The 23,865-nt window shown below is 36.0% G+C and overlaps 1 long non-coding RNA gene across 1 annotated transcript in view; it reads left to right on the plus strand.

Moving 5' to 3' along the window:
- LOC148125890 (uncharacterized) overlaps positions 1–23,865 on the plus strand; it is a 53,839-nt gene that overhangs the window by 16,225 nt on the left and 13,749 nt on the right. The window contains exons 4-6 of the long non-coding RNA XR_015743617.1: positions 16,286–16,308; positions 19,179–19,231; positions 20,505–20,615. This is a non-coding gene — a long non-coding RNA (uncharacterized LOC148125890). The remainder of the gene's footprint in view (positions 1–16,285; positions 16,309–19,178; positions 19,232–20,504; positions 20,616–23,865) is intronic.

The raw sequence follows: 23,865 nt of genomic DNA on the forward strand, positions 1-23,865 counted from the left end.
AGGTCTACAATATAGGAAGATTCAATATTATGACAATTTATAACATGGATAGAAGGGTAGCAGCCTCCATTGTATGAGCTGTGAGATCACCAGTTCTGTGAAAGTAGATCTAGTCCTCCAATAAGACTTTTATAAGTACATTTTAGATATTTAGGAGATAACAATATAATGCAACAGACAGAAATATCTCTTTTGGCACACAGTTAACAGAATAACAGAGTTGGAAGGAACCTTAGAGATCTTAACCCATCTTATACAAACCATCAACACTGAATATAATCAATAATGTGACCCACCCATTCCTGGGAAATATTGATTCCAAAATATCTGCCAATTTCCTTAATTCATCAAAATTCATTTTTCATGTGAAAGTTATTGGTCACAAGTTATCCACTTGATTCTTTATCATACAAATCAGCTTGTCTCTGTTCATCGTCTTTTTCAATTTTTGATCCAGTGAAGCACAGTATTCACATCCACACAGATATCATCATAGCACAAAGTGCACACAATGCATTTAGTAGTGAAGTTCAGTTGAAGGGAACATCCTTTAATATTGGAGGATTTACTTTTTATCCAACCTCATTTATTACCAGCAATATTTTACTAGAAAGAGGCAGCAGGTCTAGATTCTATTACTTTGTGGCTGGGTTGGCAAATCATGCTAAATTGTGGTCTTTAAGCCATAAGCCATGAATCATACCGTCTGTGTTTGCACTTCATACTAAAGTATACATGGTAGTCATTCAGGTTTGAAGATACACCATTATGCAGTTCATCTGTGGAAGGAAAGTGGCTCTGCAATCCCAGTCTGGAAGTGTCTAGCACAGTAGGGGCACTGGAAGTCCTTTACTATAGTGAGTGTTATTTGGTGATGCTGCTCATGTTTTCTATCAGTTTTTGGTTGTACCTGTCTTCAAAACCAACTGAGACTTCATAGAACTAGATTCACCAGTGTATTCTGTCAGCAGCTGCAGTTTTACTCCCCTTGGTTAAATACCACAGAGGCTTAGGGTTTCTTTCATGGTGTCTTTGTGGCACTTGCATGTTCCACCTGGAGGTCTCAGCAAAATGAAGGATGGAGTGGAGAGTACCCATGTGAAATTTTTGCAGTTGTTTGTCAGGCCTTTGGTACAGAGTTCAGAATTCAAATCCATGCTAATCCTAGTCTATTTTTTTGTACAAAGACCAGTTGCTCAAGATGATGCTTCCCAAGTAGTTGAAACTGTTTATAGTTGTCAGCTGGGTATCATCAACAGTGATTTTTAGTTCTAAGGGATGGTAACTATTTCACATTGGCTGGTAAAGTATTTCAGTTTTGTTCAGGTGGACAACAGCATCTGAGAATTTGTTAAGCATGAACTATAGATCACTGCCTTTGTGCAGCAAAAGTGCACAGCCATCAATTAAGAGGGTTTTTTTTAAAAAAATAACTATATAAGGAGACATTTTGTACATTCAAGCAATGAAGGAAGGTTTAAGATGTTGTTTTTAGTTGTGAAGTCATGTCTGACCCTTTGCAACCCCATGGACAATGTTTCTCCAGACCTTCCTGACCTCTACCATCCCCCGGAGTCCATTTAAGCTCATGCCGACTGCTTCAGTGACTCCATCCAGCCACCTCATTCTCTGCTGCCCTGTTCTTTTTCTTTCTTTTTCTTTTTTTTATGTTGCCCTCAATTGTTCCCTGTATTAGGCTCTTCTCCAGTGAGTTCTTCCTTCTCATTAGGTGACCAAAGTATTTCAGTTTCATCAGGTCTAAGACAGAGCTGTCAGGTCTAACATAGAGCTAAGATAGAACTGTCCAATTGGTACCTGATGTATACTCTCTCCTTCAGAACTTGGACAGCACCTAACAACATGCAAGTGAAGAACACATTGAATAAAACTGGGGCTAGCATACAAACCTGTTTTATCTCATTGGAAATCAAAAGTGAAGCTGATGTATCACTGTTGTAAAGAGCCTGTCCTGACATTTTCTTGTGGAGTAGCTGAATCAATTTCACAAATTTCTTTGGACATATGTAACTTCTCAGGATTATCAGAGAAACTCCCTGTTTACAGTGTCAATAAAGAAACTACATTATAATGGTGCAAACACAGACTGTCTCAAATCACAAATAAACTACATATTTGCTGAATTCAATTTATATATCTTACTGTAGTTTAAGGGATGTGTTTATTCCATTAGAGTAGAACAACTTCATAGAATGGAGATTCAAACTGATCAACCAGACTCATGGATGACCTGATCTATACACCAACTAGTGAGTTTTTTGTTACTTAACTTTATTGCTTTCATCATATTTCTACATCTCCCAGAATTCCAGTCAGCATGGCAATAGTTGAACATTCTGGCATTTGAAATCCATACTTCTATAAAATGTCAGCATTTTCAGTTGCTGTTTAGAATAAGGCAGATTCAAAAGAAAACCATGGTCAGGTTTTAATCTGAATCCATTCTTTATTTTGTAACATGTGAAGATGGCTATTTCTGAGATGCCCTTTTGTGTTTCATGAATCCTTATGAACCCTCATGTGTGAGAAATTGTTAATAAAGTGCCATTTAACTTTGAAAAAGAAAATGGCAATCTTTATTTTAGATTGATAGACTCTCCCATCTCCCAAGTCATTGCTCTATTTAAAAAAAAAAATCAAAACATAATGAAAAGTTCTGAGATTTTAGCATGCTTTCATGCTTATACCCAAATGGCAATTGTTTTGATATCAACAACATTGTGTCTATGGAGATTCTCAGTCATCCAGGTCATGGTTGTCCCAAAAGTGCTTTTTCAAAAGGCAGCTGGACTTTCTTTGTTTTTCCTTGAAGATATTTCACTTCTCATCCAAGAAACTTCTTCAGTTCTCTCTGAAAGTCCGGTTGCGTCTTGAAAAAGTACCTTTGGGACAACAACATTGTGAACAGAGTTGACTTGAATATAAAGTACATGAAGAATGATACTGCTTTATTATCATGTGCTTCCTATTGTCTAGAATTATTGCCATGCTTTCACTCAATAGACATGAGGGTTAACTCGAACTCATCCTTATGGGAAAGCAATAACATTTGTGGTTTTGTTGTTGTTCAAATAAAAAAAATAGAATTTATGTTTCCATTTTAATTATTTAGCTGATAAGATAATATCCCATTCCAGTTCCAATTGCCGATCTTTCTCCCCTTAGGCCACCCTACTCTATGCTTTTCAAAATGTAAGCAACGTCAATTATAAAGTTACCTTAATTTGTTTATTCTGAAAGTATATAAAGTTGATGAGTTTGGAAAGGAAGAGATGGAAGGAAGAAATAGAGGAACTACTAAGTAATGGCAAAACATGCAGAAAATTATATATATTTTGCTTTCATCTATGGTTGCTTAAAGTTTTTCAGTGCACAAGTGTGGTGTGTGTGTGTGTGTGTGTGTGTGTGTAAGTGTGTAATAGGTAACCCTTCATTCAAAGCCAAAATTCCATATTTTGGTATCTTTCATATGCATTACCTTGTAACTCGAGTTTCATGACCTTTGCTCCAGATGACCAACAAATATGCTAGTTAAGAGATTGTGGAATTTCCTGACACTATGTGTCATAACAACTATTTTGATGTGTTGATTGTCTTAGGGCTATGAGCAACTATGCTTTACTTTATTATAGTTGTAGGAGCTTACTTTATCTATGAATTTTCCCAAAGTATTCCAAACAACTAGTCACAAGAGACAAGAGTGCTGCTCTCTCTGTCTCCAACCTTATTGTCCCCTTGGCAAGGGGACACTTTACAGTGGGAGTTGTCATTTGCATAGGGTGCCTTGCACAGGTTTCCATCTAGAAGCTTAGGAAACCTCCTGACAGGGTAATGGATGCTGGTGAATTTTCAATGCTTTTCTGCATCAGTTAGGAATTTAGATTATGTCAACAATCAGTATTTGATGGCTGTATATATTATTAGCTCTTTTTTTAAAACAAATATCTCACTCACCCTTGCAAATGAAGTGACTGGTGTGCCCTAACTTAAAACATATATCATTTTGCAGTTATTAATTTGGGCTAGCACCTCTCTTCTCTTTCTTCGTATTTTCTGGATGAAATTCTTACAGCTCTGCCAGTCCCATCTATCACTTGGAGGCAGCTGTACCATTGGCTTAAAAAGGATCCATTGAACAGTGCTCTACATACTGTTTCAGCCCTGAGGTAAAATCTGTTACAAACATAAATCTGTTGTTTTTCTCCCCCTTTTTCCATGAGCTCATTTATCACATGTAACAGGGTTTAAATTTATCCAAAATGCTCCCACAACTAAAATTTCCCACAAGTAAAATCTGAGTCATTGTGTTCTAGTTGGACAAAAAATAAAAATATAATTTAGAATCCAGCAGAAATAGCATACAAGCTCCAGGCAACATGCAAATAAGTGAGCCATTTTTTTTTGAGGCAGGAAATTGATTAAATAAGTAAGCTACAGGAGGGATGAGCAAGTCAAGATTATGGTATTTTAATTTCTAGCCTGCACTGAAATCTTGTTGAAATTATATAAGCCTGGTCTGGCTGAATCAGATAGTGGGAAATCTCACAAACTATCTTAATTTCAAGCACCAAAGATAGATAGGATGTAAGGCCACAACTATATAAATCAGTTTGAGACACTATGTATGACTCAGTAAAGAAGAGCTGTAGGTCTGTGGAGATTCTCAGTCATCCAGGTCATGGTTGTCCCAAAAATGCTTTTTCAAAAGGCAACTAGACTTTGTTTTTCCCTGAAGATGTTTCACTTCTCAGCCAAGAAGCTTCTTCAGTTCCTGTGTGCTGTCCAGTTGTGACCAACTGTAGGGGGAACTCATTTCCATTTTGATTGTAAAATTGAGCAAATTCACCTTGCTTAGAGATGGAAATTCTGCTCCTAACTGTGGTTGTAAATTGAGCACTACCTATAATGGAAAAGCATGTTTGTATTGTTACCAATAAAAGTACAGGGTCACAGGAGCTCAACTTTACTTGAAGAATACCTTCCCCTGTGTGTGATTATAATATTTTATCTGGAGATTTTTTTTCTAGCTCACTGTTTCTGAGAGATCAGTCATTTGCCCTTAAATAGATCCAAAAGAAGAATGTATGTACTTTGCTAAAGTAAAAGGCCAAGTCCACAGGGTCATGGCTAGCGGTAAAGCACATAAAGGGCAGTTTTCAGCATTTTAAGGAATGGATGGAAAAACTCCTGGCTGAAAGCCTGGAGAGACACTGCCAGTTAATGTTGGCAATGTTGAAATAGCTGTCTCAATACTCTGATTCACTATTAAGGAAGCTTCCTGTGCTCCATGATCACACCAAGATAACCTAAATGCACCAAAACATGAAGACTTTTGAGTGGAACAAGCAGATTAGTCATTGGTTTAACCATGTGAAAAAATGAGGATGCCAATCAATAGTGCAACTGGAGTACAGGGCAAATGTGAATTGTTTTACACCATCATCCCAACCTTCATCTGTTCTTAGCTGTAGAAAACCAACTTCTCCTGAGACCAGTGAAAGTATCTCCCTAGAGTCTATGGAGATTTTCAGTCATCCAGGTCATAATTGTCCCAAAGACGCTTTTTCAAAAGGCAGCTGGACTTGTATTTCCTTGGAGACATTTCACTTCTCATCCAAGGAGCTTCTCCAGTTTGAACAAAGTCTAGTTGCTTTTTGAAAAAGCACCTTCGGGATATCTCCCTAGAGATTACTGCAGTTCCAGGAGGTTCTGAATAGAACCAGGCATGGATGAGCTAATGTTCATCCTATCGTCATCCCCATGTCAAATATTTAGAAAAGGTTGGTGGAAACAAAATACATAAAATAATCAATTTAATGCCAAATCTGATATAATACGTAATGTATTGCTAGTAGTTTGCTGGTCCCTATATTTTGTATTTGCCTGATTTTGTATTGCAGATTCCTCAGTTTATACTGATTGATTGATTGATTGATTTACTGATCCTTGACTGAGCACTCTAATACATACCCTTCCCATTTAGTGACCATTTGAAGTTACAATGACACTGAAAATAGTGATTTATGACCATTTTCACCCTTATGACTATTGTAGCATGCCTATGATCATGTGATTTGCATTCAGATACTTGACAAGTGTTCCATATTTATATCGGTTGTAGGACTCCAGGGTCATGTGATAATCTTTTGTGACCTTCTGACAAGCAAGGTCAGTGGGGAAGCCAGATTCATTTAACAACCATGTTATTAGTTTAACAACTGCAGTGACTTAACCAATGTGGCAAGAAAAGTAATAAAAAAGGACAAAAGCCACTTAACAACATACATTCTGGGCTCAATTGTGGTCCTAAGTTGAGGACTATCTATATTAGACATATTAATTCTATTTAGAAGAGATACTTGTGGAAGTCCATGAAAGCCATACCACGTAAGATTTTTTAGATTAGACTTTTTAGACCCAGCACTTTACATTGTTGCAGAAGTACGTGAAAAGCCAAAAGAGGGTGCCTACGGTAATTGTCATCTATCAACAAATAAGCTGTCATAAAGGCAGACACTTGTATGGTTCATTGTAGTCTAAATTCTTATATTATGATCTGAGTTACTATTGCTGGTGCATATCAGTCCAGCTTAAGTGGCAATTGGTATTCCATCTGAAACTGAGGAACTAGTCATGATGTCCAGATGGCAATCTACTAGTAGCCAAGAAGCCAGAATGATCATCAATTCCACCCAGAATTAAGCATATGGTAACTCCCCATCAGCTACTTTGTTCCCTCCAGACCAGGTAGCCTCTAGACCAGATGTGGGGAACTATGGTCCTTTTATGATTTATGGACTTCAACTTCCAGAACTCCCATGCTGGCTCAGGAATTCTGGAAGTTGAAGGCCACAAGTCATAAAAGGGCCATAGTTCTCCACCCCTGCTCTAAATAATTGGTCAAGACTTGGTTATGGCACAAAAACAGCTTCTGACATGTAGCTACTGGAAACTCACACACAGGAAAGGAAGATGCAAACATTAAATATAATTTACTATTAAAAGTAGCATATTATTATGCAAAGCAAATTAAAATAAAAAAAATATTCCAGTGAATGAAGTGTATTTGTTTAGGAGCAGCAAGTGATATATTTGCTACTTGCAATCATTAGTCTTGGTGCAGAAGAATTCAGTCTTCATTCAGGCTGAATAGAAACCTCATATTAGTGTTCAGGGAAGAATTTCAAGAGCTATTTTCCATTTCTACAAAACCCAGGACCAGCAATTATAATTTTCAGCTACCTAAATTTCATTTAAAGATAAGGAAAAAACTTGATGGTAAGATCTGTATAATAGTAAAATTCTCTACCTAACAGAAGCTGTGAGTTTTCTATCTCTGGAGGCTTTTAAGAAGAATGGTTTAATTAGTTTCTCAAGAATGGTTTAATTAGTTTTCCTGCACACTGCAGAGGGTCAGATTAAATGTTCCTTTTGGTTCCTTCTAATTCCACAATTCTATGATTCTATAGATCAACATACTTTTGGAAATTATTAGGAGATGATAAAAGCAGCAGCAGGGATCTCAATAAATACAAGTTCTACAGATAAGCCTAACCAATCAGTAATTTATATGATATTGATACAATCTGTGCTTATCACAATCAAAAGTTTATTGTCCTTTCCTTGTTAAACTCAGGAACATAGTTCAGGCTTGAGAGATGCAATATGTAACACATATTTAGTAATTAATTAAACAATAATGTCAAAAATGTGGTTTGGCAAGTTAAAGCCAGACACCACTAGCACGACTAATCTTATTATTAAAAATATTTTTATTTATATTCATTAAGCATCTAAGATCTAATTACTTAAGCAATTTTGTTGTAGAATAGCAAAAATGCAACAAAGATATATTGATTTTATGTTAGAAATTAGGAGTCCAGTTCAGAATATATTTTGAAAATCCATATAAATTAAATGAGGCTCCTAAATAGGCTATTTGGTTTGAGTTTTTGGTTGCTTTTGTACACTTGGATAATCAAGAATGAACAGCAAGGATTTATAAAATGGAATAATGTGATACGAATAGTCCCTCTACTAGATGAGTTCATAGCTGATTAAACAACCATAGCAAGTGTGTAGTTCTTAATGAAACTCTATCTATACAAAGGGAGGTTCATAATGAGCTCTACATGTAATTTTGGATTGCCACAACACAACAATGCTTTATTCTGAGAAACTAGAAAGTGTAAGTGAAGACAAAAAGATGGTGAGAGGTTTAATGGCTACATCCTATGAATAATGGCTAAAAGAATTGCATATGTTTAGTCTAAAGAAAAGAAAACAGAGGGAGCATTATATAGATCTACTAATATTTGAAGGATTATCACAGGGAATAGGGTATTGATTTATTCTCTGTAATGGTCACAGTTAGAAGAATCAAAAGGCTTTACAGAGACAGTCCAAAATTCAAAGTGAGAAGGAATTTCATGAGTATGAAACTATTAATGAGTAAAACAGCCTTCTGGACATATGGATAATTTATCATGCAGGCTGTCAAAGACTGAAGATCATTTTTCTGTTTAAGAAAACATATTAAGCTGATTCTGGTAAAAATGGGAGAGACCCAATTTAGAGAGGCAGAACTCCTCTCTATAGAAAGATCAGAAGGTGCAAAAATTTTGCTTCCTAAAAGTCCTTTTGGACCAGTCTAAAGCTGAAGTAGTTGGTCAGGACCTAAGCCATAAGAAGAGGCCTCAGAACTTTTTCTTATTAGAACTCATAGGTATTTACAAAATGGGAGCAAGGTATGAATGAATGACATGTATCATGGAATTGTGCAAACTATACAAAATACATAATTGTGTCATACTCCAGACAACATTGTAGCTGCTAGATGCCTTTGTCAGCCTGGCATACATTTGGAAATTTTTTCATGCCTATTCCTAGCTGGAAACTGATCGCTTTAGTCTGTCTTTGTTTCACCAAACTGATTGTTATACTGGATCTATCTCTTGGCTGTATTAAGCACTGATGATTGTAATGTTTTTCTTTTGGATGTATGATGTATTTTAAGCTACTCAGAGTTATATCTTGAGAGGGACTGTTGTATAAATTGATTAAATAAATAAAATGTATCTGAAGAGGAAATATTTCTATAGGTTTGCTCTACTAGTTCAGGCACGAGGTTAGAAACCAGAAGACTGTGAGTTTTACTTCCACCTTAGCCACAAAAGTCAAATGGATAACTTTTGGCTGTCACTCTTTCTCATCCAACCCACCTCATAGGATTGTTGTTGTGGAGGAAATAGGAAAAGGAAGGAGTATTAGGTATGTTCACTGCCTTGAGTTATTTATTAAAAAATATACAGGATAAAAATAAATAAAAAATACCCTTGACTACCATTGAGATTGTGTTGCTATAATAGTTAAAACAAATATTCCTCCTCCCCACCCTAATTCTCATAGATTTGGAACTCCTGATCCCAAGACCGAAATAAACTTCTTTTTATAAACACTTTTTAAAGAATGTCTAGGCTTTTATCTCTCATTTTCACTTGTAACTCAGATAAATCCTGTAACAGTAGTCATTAAAGGGTGTTAAAATAGTTGCTGGTTTGTCCTTAATTAACTCATGAATGTGCCTTGTGCTCACATCCAAGGGCACATGTAGGAGTTGTCCAAAATCAAATCAGTTATTTCCTTTTAACAGCCTTTAATGACTTTATGATTGATTAAGAGCATTCACTTGACTTGAATGAAATGATCCTGTTATATTCACAACTGCCAAAGTAGGTGAAGGGTGGGGAGTTTCCTGCCTTGCATCTATCCCCATCCCATCATTCAAGTCTCTGTGTGAAGCAGAAATTCTCTTCTGCAGGAATTAACGGAGGATTTCACACTTTGCTGGGTAAGAAGATGATCTGAAGAAAGTCATTTAAAACATCAGATCAGGGGGAAAAAAACATGAAGATTTTTTTTTATTGCTAAAGATGTTATAGGAAACACATAACACATTTCTTTCTCCAGTAGTACAGCTTGACTGGCTGGCTGCTCCTTTACTTGAATTACTGATTGGAAAATAATCCATCTTTCCACATCAACAGTGAAAGATAATTGCCTAGCAGAACTCAAACCAAAAGTTTACTGAAAAGGTACAATGCAGATCATAGGAATTTGTATCAGGCATCAAGTTCCAAATTAATTTCTTTAGCAACTTAATTCTGTGTTGCTTAGTATAAATTCTAATTCAATTCAATGAGATTTCAATTTGATATTTAATTCTATATATCAACAGTGAAGTTGTTCTCTGCTGCTTCTGATGTAGTCAAATCCATATACAACAAGGAATATTAACAGACTTGGAGAAACAGATCTGCAGAAGCAGGAGAAAAAGTCAATAAATCAGTTAGGAAAACAGCCCTGTAAAAACAAAACATGCTCAGTGGCAAAATAAATCCAAAAAAGAATGATTTTTTTTTATAAAAAAAGGGATCTATAAATTCTAGATTACTGACTGCACCTCTAAAATGATGATATTAGTTGGCTTTGCTTTATTTCCAGCTTATAATATAAACAATATATTTGATTCCTCTTTTTACTGTATTTCATAAATGTGTATAATCAAATTCTGGAGTAAGTTGATGAATATCAAATGTAAAGAAATAGATTTATTTAGCATGTATACATACACTGGATAACTGTTCCTGTTTAATAGAATGAATGTCTATGGAGATTCTCAATCAACCAGGTCATGGTTGTCCCAAAGGTGTTTATTCTAAAAGGCAACTGACCTTAATTATTATTTTTTCTTCGAAAACATTTCACTTCTCATCCAAGAAGCTTCTTGGAGTAGTAGTTTAATAGAGCATTCCATGATCTAACCCAGCGGTCCCAACATTTCCATCTTGGCGGCCCGGCTTGGCATGGGGGTGGCATGTGAGTGGCAAGCATACAAATGCGCACACAGCTCCATTTGTGTCATGGCACTCGTGCACCTCTCCTCATGTAAATGGGGCTTCATGCATGAGCACTTGAGCAGAAGGAACTTGTGCTCACCAGCAAAGCTCCATTCGCACAAACAAATGGAGCTTCACATGCAAGTGCAAGCATCCTCTGCTCACATGCATGTGCTTGCCCATTTCTCCTGTGTCCTGGTTTTGAACAGGCTGCAGCCTGACATTCTGTTGCTATCTAAGGTTTTCTGTTGTGCTTATACTTTGATATCTTTGTTTACTGTAAATGACAAAGGCAACTGGTAAGAAGACTTTGTAATTGAATATTATTTGGACTGTTAAACATATATGACCTGGACCATTTTTGGACTGTGCTATTTCTTAAAGTAAACTTTGACTCAATTTAGTGTATCTGAATGTGGCTGAATAATTATTCATAACTACTCTCATGAATGTTTCCATGTACATATCCTTGTTACTCAAGGGTTATTCTGTACATATCATAACAGTTAGTTTGATCAGTATGAATGTAAACTCAATAAAACTTGGGATTCAAATACTTTAACAACTGGTTTTCTGCCCTAATGGTTTCTTCCAACAACCAGTTCACCAAATTGCTCAGAAAGTTAACAGCTGGTTCTCCTGAAGTGGTGCAAACTGGCTGAATCCCACCACTGCTTACAATCACAATTCAGAAGGGGGGAAAGTGGCTGTCAAATGAGTGGTATCTGATTTTACAACCTTTATTTCCACAGTTGTTAAATGAATCCCATTTTCCTTGTTAAATTTACTTGTTTGGAAGCCAGCTGGGAAATCACAAATGGTGATCACATGACCACAATCAAAAGTTTATTGTCCTTTCTTTGTTATGTTCAGCAACATAGTTCAGACTTAAGAGATACAGTTTGTAACACCTATTTAGTAATTAATTAAACAATGATGGCAAAAAGTGTTTTGGCAAGTAAAACCCAATCACCAGTTGCACATGCTGGTTGCTAAGCACCCTAAGCCATGATTATAGCAACACTGCAGTGATCATAAGTTGTAAGTCTGGTTGTAAGGCACTTTTTTCCATACCACTGTAACTTTGAATGATTGCTAAACAAATTGTTATAAATTGAGGACTATCAACTAGTAGTAACTAGTAATTAGCAAGTTCTTGCCATATCTTAAAAAGTTTCAACTATTTGGGCCAGGTTTGGAAATTGAGCTTACTGCTTTAGAAAATAGCACCCAGAGCAGATTTAAGCACAGAAACATTAGTTCTTTCAGCAGAAAAATACAAAGTCTTGATATCAGTGAAAAAGTAGAGAAAAGTAGCCTATAATGCTTCTTAGGCTCAGGGTATTTTTGGTTTTTAATGATATGCCAGTGGTGCATTCCAAAAAGTCACAGGGATTAGGACAAAAAAAATTGGATAGCAATAAGACAAAGGCTAAATTTAATTTAATTTAATTTAATGTACTTAATTATAGATGACCTGATTATTCTTCATGTGTTTAATAGCATTGTCCTACCACATTAAACATTAAAATCACATAGCGATTTTAGGAAATTCTCAAGAGACATTTGAAACTTCAAGGATCACATGTGACCTAAAGTGTTAGCTATATTAAGGCTGGGCAGAGCAATTCTACATCATTGCTTGTTCCTTTGTTGTTGGTCAGTTCATATTTATTTGATGGAAGGAATTTTCTATGGAAATTATTTGAGAAGATAGGATAATGTTATTTTTAGAGAAACTTTCAGAGATGAAGTGTGGTATTCCTGAACTCGGTTGAGGTAATCAAGGATGTATGTGAATCTCCTCTTTCATTTTATAATCATCTCTACTTTCCCAAATTAATCCCAAGAGAAGCTTTAATGAGGAAACTCCATTTGTAGGTCTTTCTCAGAAGTAATGTTAGTTTTTTTTTCCCCTAAAGCAATAGCAAATTTCTCCTAAAAGTTCAGAATTTTTTTTTTTACCAACTTCTCTGCTAATGGCTTTGGGAGAGAAATACAAAAGACAATTTTATTGTAGCTCCACTTTGAGTACCAAACAGTTTAAACTCACACTTGCCCAAGATGAGAGGAGTGGCCTTATCTTTGAGCAACTAATCAGAAAGTTTTATATGTGTATGTATTAATGGTAACAATAATGTAGAGATCCATCCTGAAAAGTAAATAGGAAAGATACTCCTAAAAATTAAAATGTTTTAATATTTGACAAATTCATATATGCATTTTGTATTAGAATGGTATACATTATTGTATAAAAATGAGAGCAAAGCCCAGACTTTCATGTTTAACTGTGATTACATTACAACATATAGAAATAGTTCTCTGCAACTGACTCACAAACAATTTTGCAAATTTTGCAAATATTGCAAAGAGGGTTTTTTTTGTAAATAATATTAAAAATGTTGATTAAAACTGAAATCTCAATTTTGTACATGTTTAAACAAGAGAGAAAGCAGTGCAGAATAAAACCTACTAGAATATCCTTGATAAAAGTAGCAAAAGATTTTTTTTCTTGACTTTCATTTGTAGTTTAAAATAGATCTATGATATTTTTAATTTATTTTCAGTTTTACTCTGATTGCTTGCATAAATATCTGGAAGGACACAACAGAACAATGCTGTTCATCTTTTCAGCAATTATTAATGTTGTATCTCATGCAATTTTATGAATTATCCCTATAAAGCATGTTTTAGGAAAAGCAGCTTACAGGGATTTGAGGGCACATTAATCCATGGGATTTTTCATTGAAATAGAGAAAGTACCAATCACATCATAGCAAACTTAATTGAAATAGACTTGCTCATATTTCAAACATCTTGAACATACTAAGTTGATTGGGAATGATGGAACTGCAAAAGGTTAAGGTCTTGATAAAACATTTTGCTCCCCAATTCCATCTAAAAACTAAGGAGTTCCAAGATAATAACAAAAAAACTATTGCACCAACAGCCTTGCATTTTTACCAAAGGTTCATTTGGATGATCAAAAAGATATCCAAAGGATATTTTATTTTGGATATTTTATACTGGTTGCCTTGATTAAACAAAACTGCTTTAGGTGAAGGATGCACAAAATTTATTAAGTTGAAAGTCAAGTCAGTTTTTCAATGATGTTAGGACTGCATTGCAAAAGAGAAACAAAATTCAAAGTGCTTTAAAATGCGAGGTGAGAACAAAAATGCACAATTTTTGTGTATTAATTAAATTAATTAAATGCTGTGCTACACTTTGTAGCTAGGCAAAAACATACTTTAGAGACTACCTGCAGTTCCTTAAACTAACTATGTGATCCAAGATGTAGCTGCTTTAAAGAGTTCTAGACGGGTTATGTGAGCAGCCTCATTTTTCCAAAGCATTCTTGCGCTCTCAAATCTGAAACATTGCACAGCCTACTCTATATTAATATTAACCTTTGTATTCAATCTAATGATATAACCGCTCAGTTTTAATGCACATGGACATACATACAGATGTATGAATCAAAAGAACAGATATATCTTTTATACATATTTGTTGATGAACACACACACACACACACACACACACACACACACACACACACACACGAGACATATATGGACATTCAAACCTTTCTTATTATTGTCTTAGTTTGGCAACACTTAGATGGAGAAAAGAGATAACAAATATTCAACTACAACAGGGTCCATAGGAAGGAAAGTATCTCCATCCATTTTGCTGAATTGGCTCTGAAAAAGCCCCACAGGGTAATCCAGAACTACAGAAGCCAGACAGAGGCTCACAAAGTCATGGCCTGGAATGCTTATGAGCTGCATAGGATTAGCTGACAGCTCCTGGCAAAGACTGCCAGGCTCAAGCACAAATGCTAGGATTCTGCAGCATTTTAATTTTAAGGCAAAATCCTCTTTGGAGCACCTCAGAGCATAAATGTAGATCCTATCAGCACAATGTAGAACCCATCCGCAGCTTCTTCAACCAAACATGAAAGAAGAGCTGCTTGTACCCAGAAAAAGATGCAGCAGCTTCCAATCTCACATACACCTCCCTTCCCAACATTTTTAACCATTAAACCCAAAATGCTACAGAACTTTATTCAATAAAGCAGCAAGACATATTTCTGTTCCCAAGTCTTGCTACTTGCCTGAGACTTTGCAGGAACATAATCCTGCAAAATATTTGTTTTCTCACACATTTGCTATACCTTGTATCCTGCAACCTCTATATCTATCTATCTATCTATCTATCTATCTATCTATCTATCTATCTATCTATCTATCTATCTATCTATCTATCTATCTATCTATCTGTTAGCCACCCAACACCAGGGTCATAATCTTGGTGTGCCCCTGGATAATGCCAGGTAGCTTCTGGAAATTCTGTAAAGCTCCTGCTTAGCCTTGCCTCAGCTTGACTGATCCATAAACTGTGGGTGAGCTTGTTAATCTGTTTCTTGCTCCAGTATTGTTCTCTGTCCCCAGTAATGTTTCTGGTTTGGAGTGAGGGTTCAGAGGAAGACAGAATAATGAAAGTAACTGTGGAATTGTGATTAAAAAATGTATTCCTTTTTTGTACACTTCTAACGAAAGCAGCACGTTTCTGCAAAACCTCAGGCAGTCCACTTTCTAAGGTCCATCAGTGGCATACAGGTAGTCCTCAACTTATGACTGGTCACTTAGCAGCCATTCAAAGTTATGATGGAATTCCTTTCCTCCTCAAAGCTACTTAGAATCTTGTCTCCCCTGATCCCTGCACACCAGATCCCTGCAGGCCTTGGACCTGCTTCCCATTCCACCAGCTCCCACACCTTCCTCAATTACCTTTCAAAGATTTCCAGAACTTGGGTTAGGTATGGATTACGTTTTGCTGGTCCTGGAAGCAGCCACCATTTTCCAAGCAGCTACATTGAATTGTGGTTGCTCAGAAAATGGCAGCTGCTTCTTGTATTGCACCAAGCGGCCCGTCAATAAAGCAGTCTATTCTCCTTCCCCAAAGAATCCTGTGCAGCATTTTACCAGCACATCAGGGAAAGCAGGAAGTGGGGGCCATTAAGTGAGACTGTCTTGCTTAATGGCTCTCACAACATGTGACCATAATGGCAGGCTCCATTGCAGTCACCTGTATGTACAGCACATAGGAAGAAGGCAAGACAAGAGTATGTGTGTGTGGAGGAGAGAGTTTTCTAAGAATTTGGAGAACAATTGGGGCATACTGGTGAGCCTCAGGCAGCCCCTGAGATATAGATTATGTAACTATGCTTAAAAATGTAGTGGAAACCCTTGAAGAAAGTACAAATTAAGTGTTAATTTTTTTGTGCATTATACATTTATACTAGCTGGGTCATTCAGGGTATAGACCTAATTAAACCTGTCTGTTTTTTCCACATTGCTTAGCAACTGAGCAAAGATGAGGAAAGGTAAAACATGTTTGTCTGGTATAATTGTCTGTATAGACCATGTGTTCCTCTCAAAGCTACCTAGCAAGTCATCTTTTGCTCTATTGGGCTTGCGTGTGTTTTGTGTGTGTGAGTGTGCGTATGTATGTGTGTATATACATACACAAACATATACCCACACATACATGCAGCTGCTGCTGAGCCTATTTCATTTTAGAATCAATCTGTTTTGTGATTCTTAATCCACTGAATTCAATTGGGTTTTTTTTAGAGACACTTCTAATACCTGAACACGTATATACATATTTCATAGGAGGCATTTAACTATAGCCTGGCTAGCCATTTGAAAGCAATTTGTTTTCTGTCAGTGAGAATCAGAATAATTGGACACAATGCAGAAGAAATATTCACTGCAGCACTCACAGATATACAGACTAAAAAAAAGCTACATAAAGCTTTTTATTTCCAGATATTTATTAAATACAAAATCTTTGCTGGGACCTTCAGAAAAATGGACAGGATGTATAAAAGCACACATATTGGTTGTATATGCTATAAAATATATTTTGCATGGCTGATTGTAATTTAAACTGACAAGTCAGACTCGCCACCCACTGAAAATGCTGATGAATACTCACATTCTGGTTCTTATATCTGGCACTGGTTTGCCTTGCTGTTTTACAGATGCTTTCATTACCCCCAGATGGACTTGCAGATACTATTCTCCCAGTATAGAGATGAGTAGGAAATCAGGATAAGTCTATAGACAGAAGATGTTTAAGATCAAAGAGATGGCACTGAATTAATAGATTCTCAGATTTAGTGACATAATACCCCTATTATTATTATTATTATTAAAAAAGGGGAGGGGGGCAGCCAAAGCAAAACTTAAAAATAAAAACTTTACTTAGTTTAACCCCTCCCTTACTTCCAGATCTAATTTCGCTACTCTTTCCTGAATTTAAGTAGCAATAGCATTTAGACTTATATACTACTTCATAGGTTTTTACAGTCTTCTCTAAGCAGTTTACAGAGTAGCATATTGCCCCCAACAATTGGGGTCCCTATTTTACCAACTTCGGAATAGTGGTGGGATTCAAATTTTTTTACTACTGGTTCTGTGGGCGTGGTTTGGCAGGCGTGGTGTGGCTTGGTGAGCGTGGCTTGGTGGGCATGGCAGGGGAAGGATACTGTAAAATCTCCGTTCCCACCCCACTCCAGGGGCAAGTTACTGCAAAATCCCATTCCTTTCCCACCTCACTAACCTGCTTTCCAGCTCCATTCTCCTGTCCAGGGCAACAAAAGAAGACCCACCCAATCAGCTGGGACTCAGAAGGCAGAGAATAGATGGGGGCGGGGCCAGCCAGAGGTGGTATTTGCCAGTTCTCCAAACTACTCAAAATTCCCACTACCAGTTCTCCAGAATGGGTCAGAACCTGCTAAATGCCACCTCTGCTTTGGAAGAATGGACGGATAAGTCAACCCTGAGTTGTTCAGGATTGAACTCCTGACAGTGAGCAATATCAGCCTGCAATACTGTATTTTAACCACTGTGCCATCACAGTTCAAGCAAATAATAATGCTTTCCACTTCTAGAAGATTGGTTTTTGGTCATGTGGATAGAAGATACAGTGTAAAAGAGGAGAAAGACAAGAAGTTAACAAGACTAAGCTTAGAATTTTCTTTGCAAAATGGAAGAAATTTCAAATTGTCCCTTCCTCCTTACCCTTCTGTCTAAAAAGTTCTTGTCATCTTTCAATCAGAGTGATCAATTTCTTTGGTGGTATAATATTTTAGTAGAGAATCCTATGCTAATCTGATGTTTCAAGCTTAAATTTTTCATAGCTTCTTTGGGCTTCTTGGTGCTGTTAATATCTGATAGAGTGTGTTTCAATAAATATTTTCAGCCTTCAAGTGAATTTGAAGGTCAAACAGAATTCATAATTCCTCCTTTTAAGTAGATATGCATATACAATATAAACACAATACTGTACTTGTTGATATGAAATAACTTCCAGGAATAAACAATTGGCTCATGTCATTATTTCATTCAGTCCCAGGATTATGTGGTGATTCCTAAAGTATTAAAGCAACAGCCTGTCCATAAATTCTAGCTATTGGAAATTCTGGCTACTTTGCAATCTAATCAGCATATTCTGGAATAATCTCTTAGTGTCTAAAGCATTATCTGCAAATCACTTGTTAGTCCTTGGCAGCTTTTTAGCCAAAACATGGGGGTTAAAAGATATTGTACAAAAAGTGGCATTTGCAACCCTTCCCTCTATCCCCCTGAAGTTTTCCACATCTGAATCCTGCTCGGAGGGAGGGAGGGAGGGATGGACGAACGGATGATAGATTGGAGAGAGAGAGAGAGAGAGGGAGAGAAAGATGATAGATATAGAGAACAAGAGATAGCATAGATAGAGTAGATAGATAGATAGATAGATAGATAGATAGATAGATAGATAGATAGATAGATAGATAGATAGATAGACAGACAGACAGATAAAAAGTCCAGCAGGATTCACTGTGCATCTGTGTCTGTTTATATATGTGTGTGTGTGTGTGTGTGTGTGTGTGTGTGTGTGTGTGTGTCTATGTATGTATATGTATATATATGCATCTGCGTGTGTATCTTGTCTCCCATAAGGTTACTGCCCATTTCTCATTGTTGATCTTCCTTAATATGTTTTGAATAATTCACTACTTTTTCTAGCTTTTTCTCAAGTCTGGGTTACAATATTTATAATTTGTTCAAACACAAAACAGTGCAAGATTCATTTATCAACCACTTATAAGGCTATTTTGTTGGTCATGCTCATTGCCTTTCTGACTTGCTGACAAACACTCAACCTTACATGCTTCCTTTTCTCTTAATAAATGTATTGCAGGAAATCCTTAGAAGCATAATAGAAGAAAATAGATGCAATATACTTTCATTCAGGTTAGCATTTCTTTACAATATAAATATTTATGCGGGACTTGACATATCCTCAATGCTTTCGCTAGCCTTTATGAGTGATTCATAGTGTGCATTTTGAATTCTCTGTCATCCAATCTTGAAGAGAGGAGTGTCCCCTGCCCCCATCCAAGATCAAAGATGGAATATCTCAGATTTGTGTGATCCAAACATCCACAGCTACTCAATCTTTTAGAATTGACTCAGAGTTGGTTATTCCTCATCCAATTCCACCTAGCTTCATGCTATTAGGACAGACCTCTGGTGTTCTCACTTGGATGATTAGGGCTTTAAAGATATGATTGGGTATCATCAGCATACCAAGAATATGAATCTCAAACCAGCAGATGACTTCACCAAGAGTTTCGTGTAGATATTGAAAAAAAGGTGGGGAGAGAATAAAATTAGAGGCACCCCACATTGGAGAGGCCTAAGGAATGAAGTTCCTACCCAACACCAACTGGGATCAGCTTCAGAGAAAAGAAGAGAACTACCATAACATTCTGTCACCTGTCTGTCTGTCTTTCCATCCATCCATCCATCCATCCTGTTGATGTATATTAACTGGTAGTGATGCCTTGATCCTGAGAGTTTCTTAATGCCTAAATAGGATTTAATTAATCAATATGAATACTGTGCCACTATCTTTAAAAATACATAGTTTTTTTCATAATTGTGTGTATCTAGTCCATTCCATATTCTTATATAATGTTTGCTGAATTTGGTTGAATAGCTCATATATCTGATAAGATTTCAAATATCTTGTGATCTGGACTCCATTTTAAGGGGAAAACTATGAGTTTTGGAAATACAGAAATGTTGTTGTCCTGAATGATACATGACTGAATCTAAATTCAATAGTCAATATCACATTGTATCAGAAATCAAGTGTTAAAGAAAACTACCTTTTAAGTTATAATTAGTATGTTCAGCTTGAAGTTTAAACTGCATAAAGCCATATACAGAAAACTTTACTGCATAAAGCCATATACATGTTATGAAATAAAATGAAACCTCTGGAAATCAACAGTGTCAGAGTTTGGTGTCTGCAGAAATCTTTGCCATTCAGAAAGTTTCTGTGATTTCTTCCATTATTTACATCCTCCATTTTATCTTCAATTTGCTTTTCATTGCTAGAAGTATCTATTACTTCAAAGTGATCTCAGACCAGATGCATATCGAATGCTGTAACTCTTAAAATTAGCAATTACATTAATGACCAAAATATGAAATTGAAATCTTCCTTTTCTTTTCCAAGGCGTTTAATAATGCACAACTAATTATGGTTGCTTCTGAGGAATGTGTACAGTGCTTTTTCTTCATTGGAAAGAAAGCCTTGTGGAAAATATAGCCATCTGCAGCCAATCAAGTGAGTTTCAAAATGACAACATCCAGATGATGATATCATCATGCAGACTCTTTTTTTAATGTATTCACAGCCTGATGCAAGCAGCCTGACTATGTGTTATGAAATTATGTTGCATATTTCATCACTTTCATATTTGACCTCTATCTATGACAGCACACACTCAGATAAATATTCAAATCCAGTCCTCCTTGTGCTGTTACAGATACACTACAAAACTGAATAACTTTATTCCTTCTATGGATATGTGTCAATCTGCTTAGATTGTAGCTCCTTTATTCTTTAAACTACTAATCTCTCTATATGCATAAACTCTGTTAATCTCTCTCATAGTGTCAATGTCAACATCCAAGTATCCTTGCTCTCTCCAATAGTAAACAATTGGGGGAAGACAATTTAGCAGGTAAATGCTGGAAAGGAAAGGAAAAGTTTTCTGCACAAAATATTACAGTATTCTCTTCCCATAACTTTATTCTTTTTAGAGTTACAGATTTTTACAGATTTTTCTAGATACAGGATTACCTATGGTTGATACCTAGCTGGGAAAATTTTTGAGACATCCCAGGGAATAAAGTATGAAAAAACCATAAATTAAATGAATAATCTGCAGTCTGTTTTATGATATGCAAAACTGGCTGCCCAAGATGCCTATTCCTTCCTACCCAATAATACTGCCTATCCTTTAAAAGGAGAAGGAAAAAGGAAAAAACAGAAAAACAGAAGAAAATTAGCTAAATTCTGCACCAGAAATGCACAGAACTTATCTTATATAACAAATATAGTTTGCCAGCATTTTATGTGGTGATTCTTCCATTAAAATTTTTCAAAATTGAAGGGAACAAATTCAGTTTCTGGAATAGTGTATAACTAAATATGGAATTGGCTTGATTTTTAGCCATTTGGCTTTGTTTACAGTTTTTTTGTGGTGAAGAGATTTTAAGGGATCACATACTAGCTATCGTAAGTTGGCTCAATGAAAATAATGTTTTACTATGGATTTTATTTTTTATTCTTTCATTTTTTCCCTTTTAGCCAAGCTATTTTTTATTAAAACAAGCAACTTTCAAATAAATATATTTACAGTGGAATTTGATAGTGAAACTCATTCTTTTAAAGGTTTTCTACCTATCCTCCAGTATTTATCTTTCTATCTTGCCACTGTTTAATTTTGTTTTTATGATCATCATGACCACAATAGCATTGAGAAGACAATGTTTAAATACCTGTCAAAACTGTAAAGGTGTTCTACACACACACACACACACACACACACACACACACACACACTTCAGAGCAGCTTCCAAAGTTGCTATGAGGCAACAACAATTTTAGACTTAATTTAATGTGATCTATGTTAATTTATGTAGTGGCATCTAAGAGTTTATTACACAAAGAGAGACAGAGCTCACAAGGCACCTATTAAACAATTATAATATTTGCAAACTGATAAGAAAATGATCCTTACAGTTTTGTTCAAAGAGTAAAGCTGTTAAAAAGGGGATTACCTAAAGCAGGAAATTAATTAGGTGATTAGCAAGAAGCATAAAGAATTCATTTCTTTATACTTTTCCCTCCTTCCTAAAGAAAAATATGCAGAGTGCATACAAAGGTAATGTTGGACTCCTTTGAAATTATATCACCCCGAAGTAGTCATTTTGCCAACTAATTTCAGCAGTGTAAACTGAAAACATGGGGTAGACTATATAGGGATATATGTTCCTACCACTGCTTTATAAATTATTATTAGCACTTGAACGAACTAAATTGCAGGAAGAAGAAAGTTGCAAAATTATGATGGAGTAGCAATTTTGCAACACATGGGATATTTATGAAGAAAATAAAAGTTAACTTATTTGAAATATTTATTAAACTGAATATCTATGCAGGTAATCTTCATTTAGTGACCACAATTAGAACTGTCGATTCAGTCATTAAGCAAATCAATCACTAAATGTAACAGTGGCTATGTTTACCATCTTACTTCAGTTTTTCATTGCTTTACAAACTGGTTTCTTTTTCATCATCACTGTAACTGTCAATGGTCACCGAATGGGGTCATCACAAAATGAGGACTGCCTGTAATGTTATTTCTCTTTCTATCTCCAAAATAGACATAGAATAAAGTTAATATTTTATCTCTTGGTTTGAAGATGTCAAACAATCATCTTATTAATGATGATTAATGAGTAATTACTGTTAGTTTACCAGGAACGAGTAACAAATTATTACTGAACATTAAACAGGACACTTGCCTTTCAACTGGGGATGGGATGGGATGGAATGGAATGGAATTCTTTATTGGCCAAGTGTGATTGGACAAACAAGGAATTTGTCTTTGGTGCATAAGCTTTCAGTGTACATATAAACATATAGTGTACATACAAGCATAAGCTCTCACCATATATATAAACAACAAAATAATCCTAAATCATAAGATACAATCATAAATCACAAAATACAATCAACAAAGTGATAAATATAAGATACCAAGAGCAAAAGGTAACAGGAACAAAGTGAAGGATAATAGCAGTACAGTCCTACTACATGGATAAATATTAGGCATAAAATGGTGCTGTGGGAATTAGATGTTTACCTATATATCTAATGACCTATACCTTACAAAATACCTCAAAAATGTCCCTATAAGTCTGTGGAGATTCTTAGTCATCCAGGTCATGGTTGCCCCAAGGGTGCTTTTACAAGAGGCAACTGGACTTTCTGTTTTTCCATTGAAGACATTTCTCATCAAAGAAGCTTCTTCAGCTCTGACTGGGTGGTGGATTTATGCTTCTTGCAGACAACTGGTCATTTGCATTCTTTTAGCAGGTCATTAAGGTCACCTGGAGCTTTATTTCTGTCATCAGAGTCACCTGAGTGGTGCAAATTGATGTGGAGCCTTCTTGGAACTGTTGAAAGGGTGTGTTGTAGACTGGAGAGTCCTTTCAACAGTCCAAGAAGGCTTCATACCAATTTGCATTCCATTCGCTAATTACATCCAGACTGGCCTCTTATTACATGCTTTAGATGGGTGTCTGCCTTTGGAAACCAAGTGATCAAGTGATCTCTGAATAGATTGCAAGTTGCCTAAATGTAAAACCAATTTGCTCAAGTGTATATTCTTAGCAGATAACAACACACTATGTGAATGTGGAGAGACATAGAGCCCGGTCATCTACTGATATATTGGCTACAACCAGAAACATGAACCGATAATGATTTATTTTTGGCCAATGAGAAAGCCAAGAAGGTGGCT

Source organism: Pseudonaja textilis, chromosome 4 (assembly GCF_049901715.1).
Source record: "Pseudonaja textilis isolate UNSWEBS1 chromosome 4, rPseTex1.2, whole genome shotgun sequence".
Classification (NCBI taxonomy): Eukaryota; Metazoa; Chordata; class Lepidosauria; order Squamata; family Elapidae; genus Pseudonaja; species Pseudonaja textilis.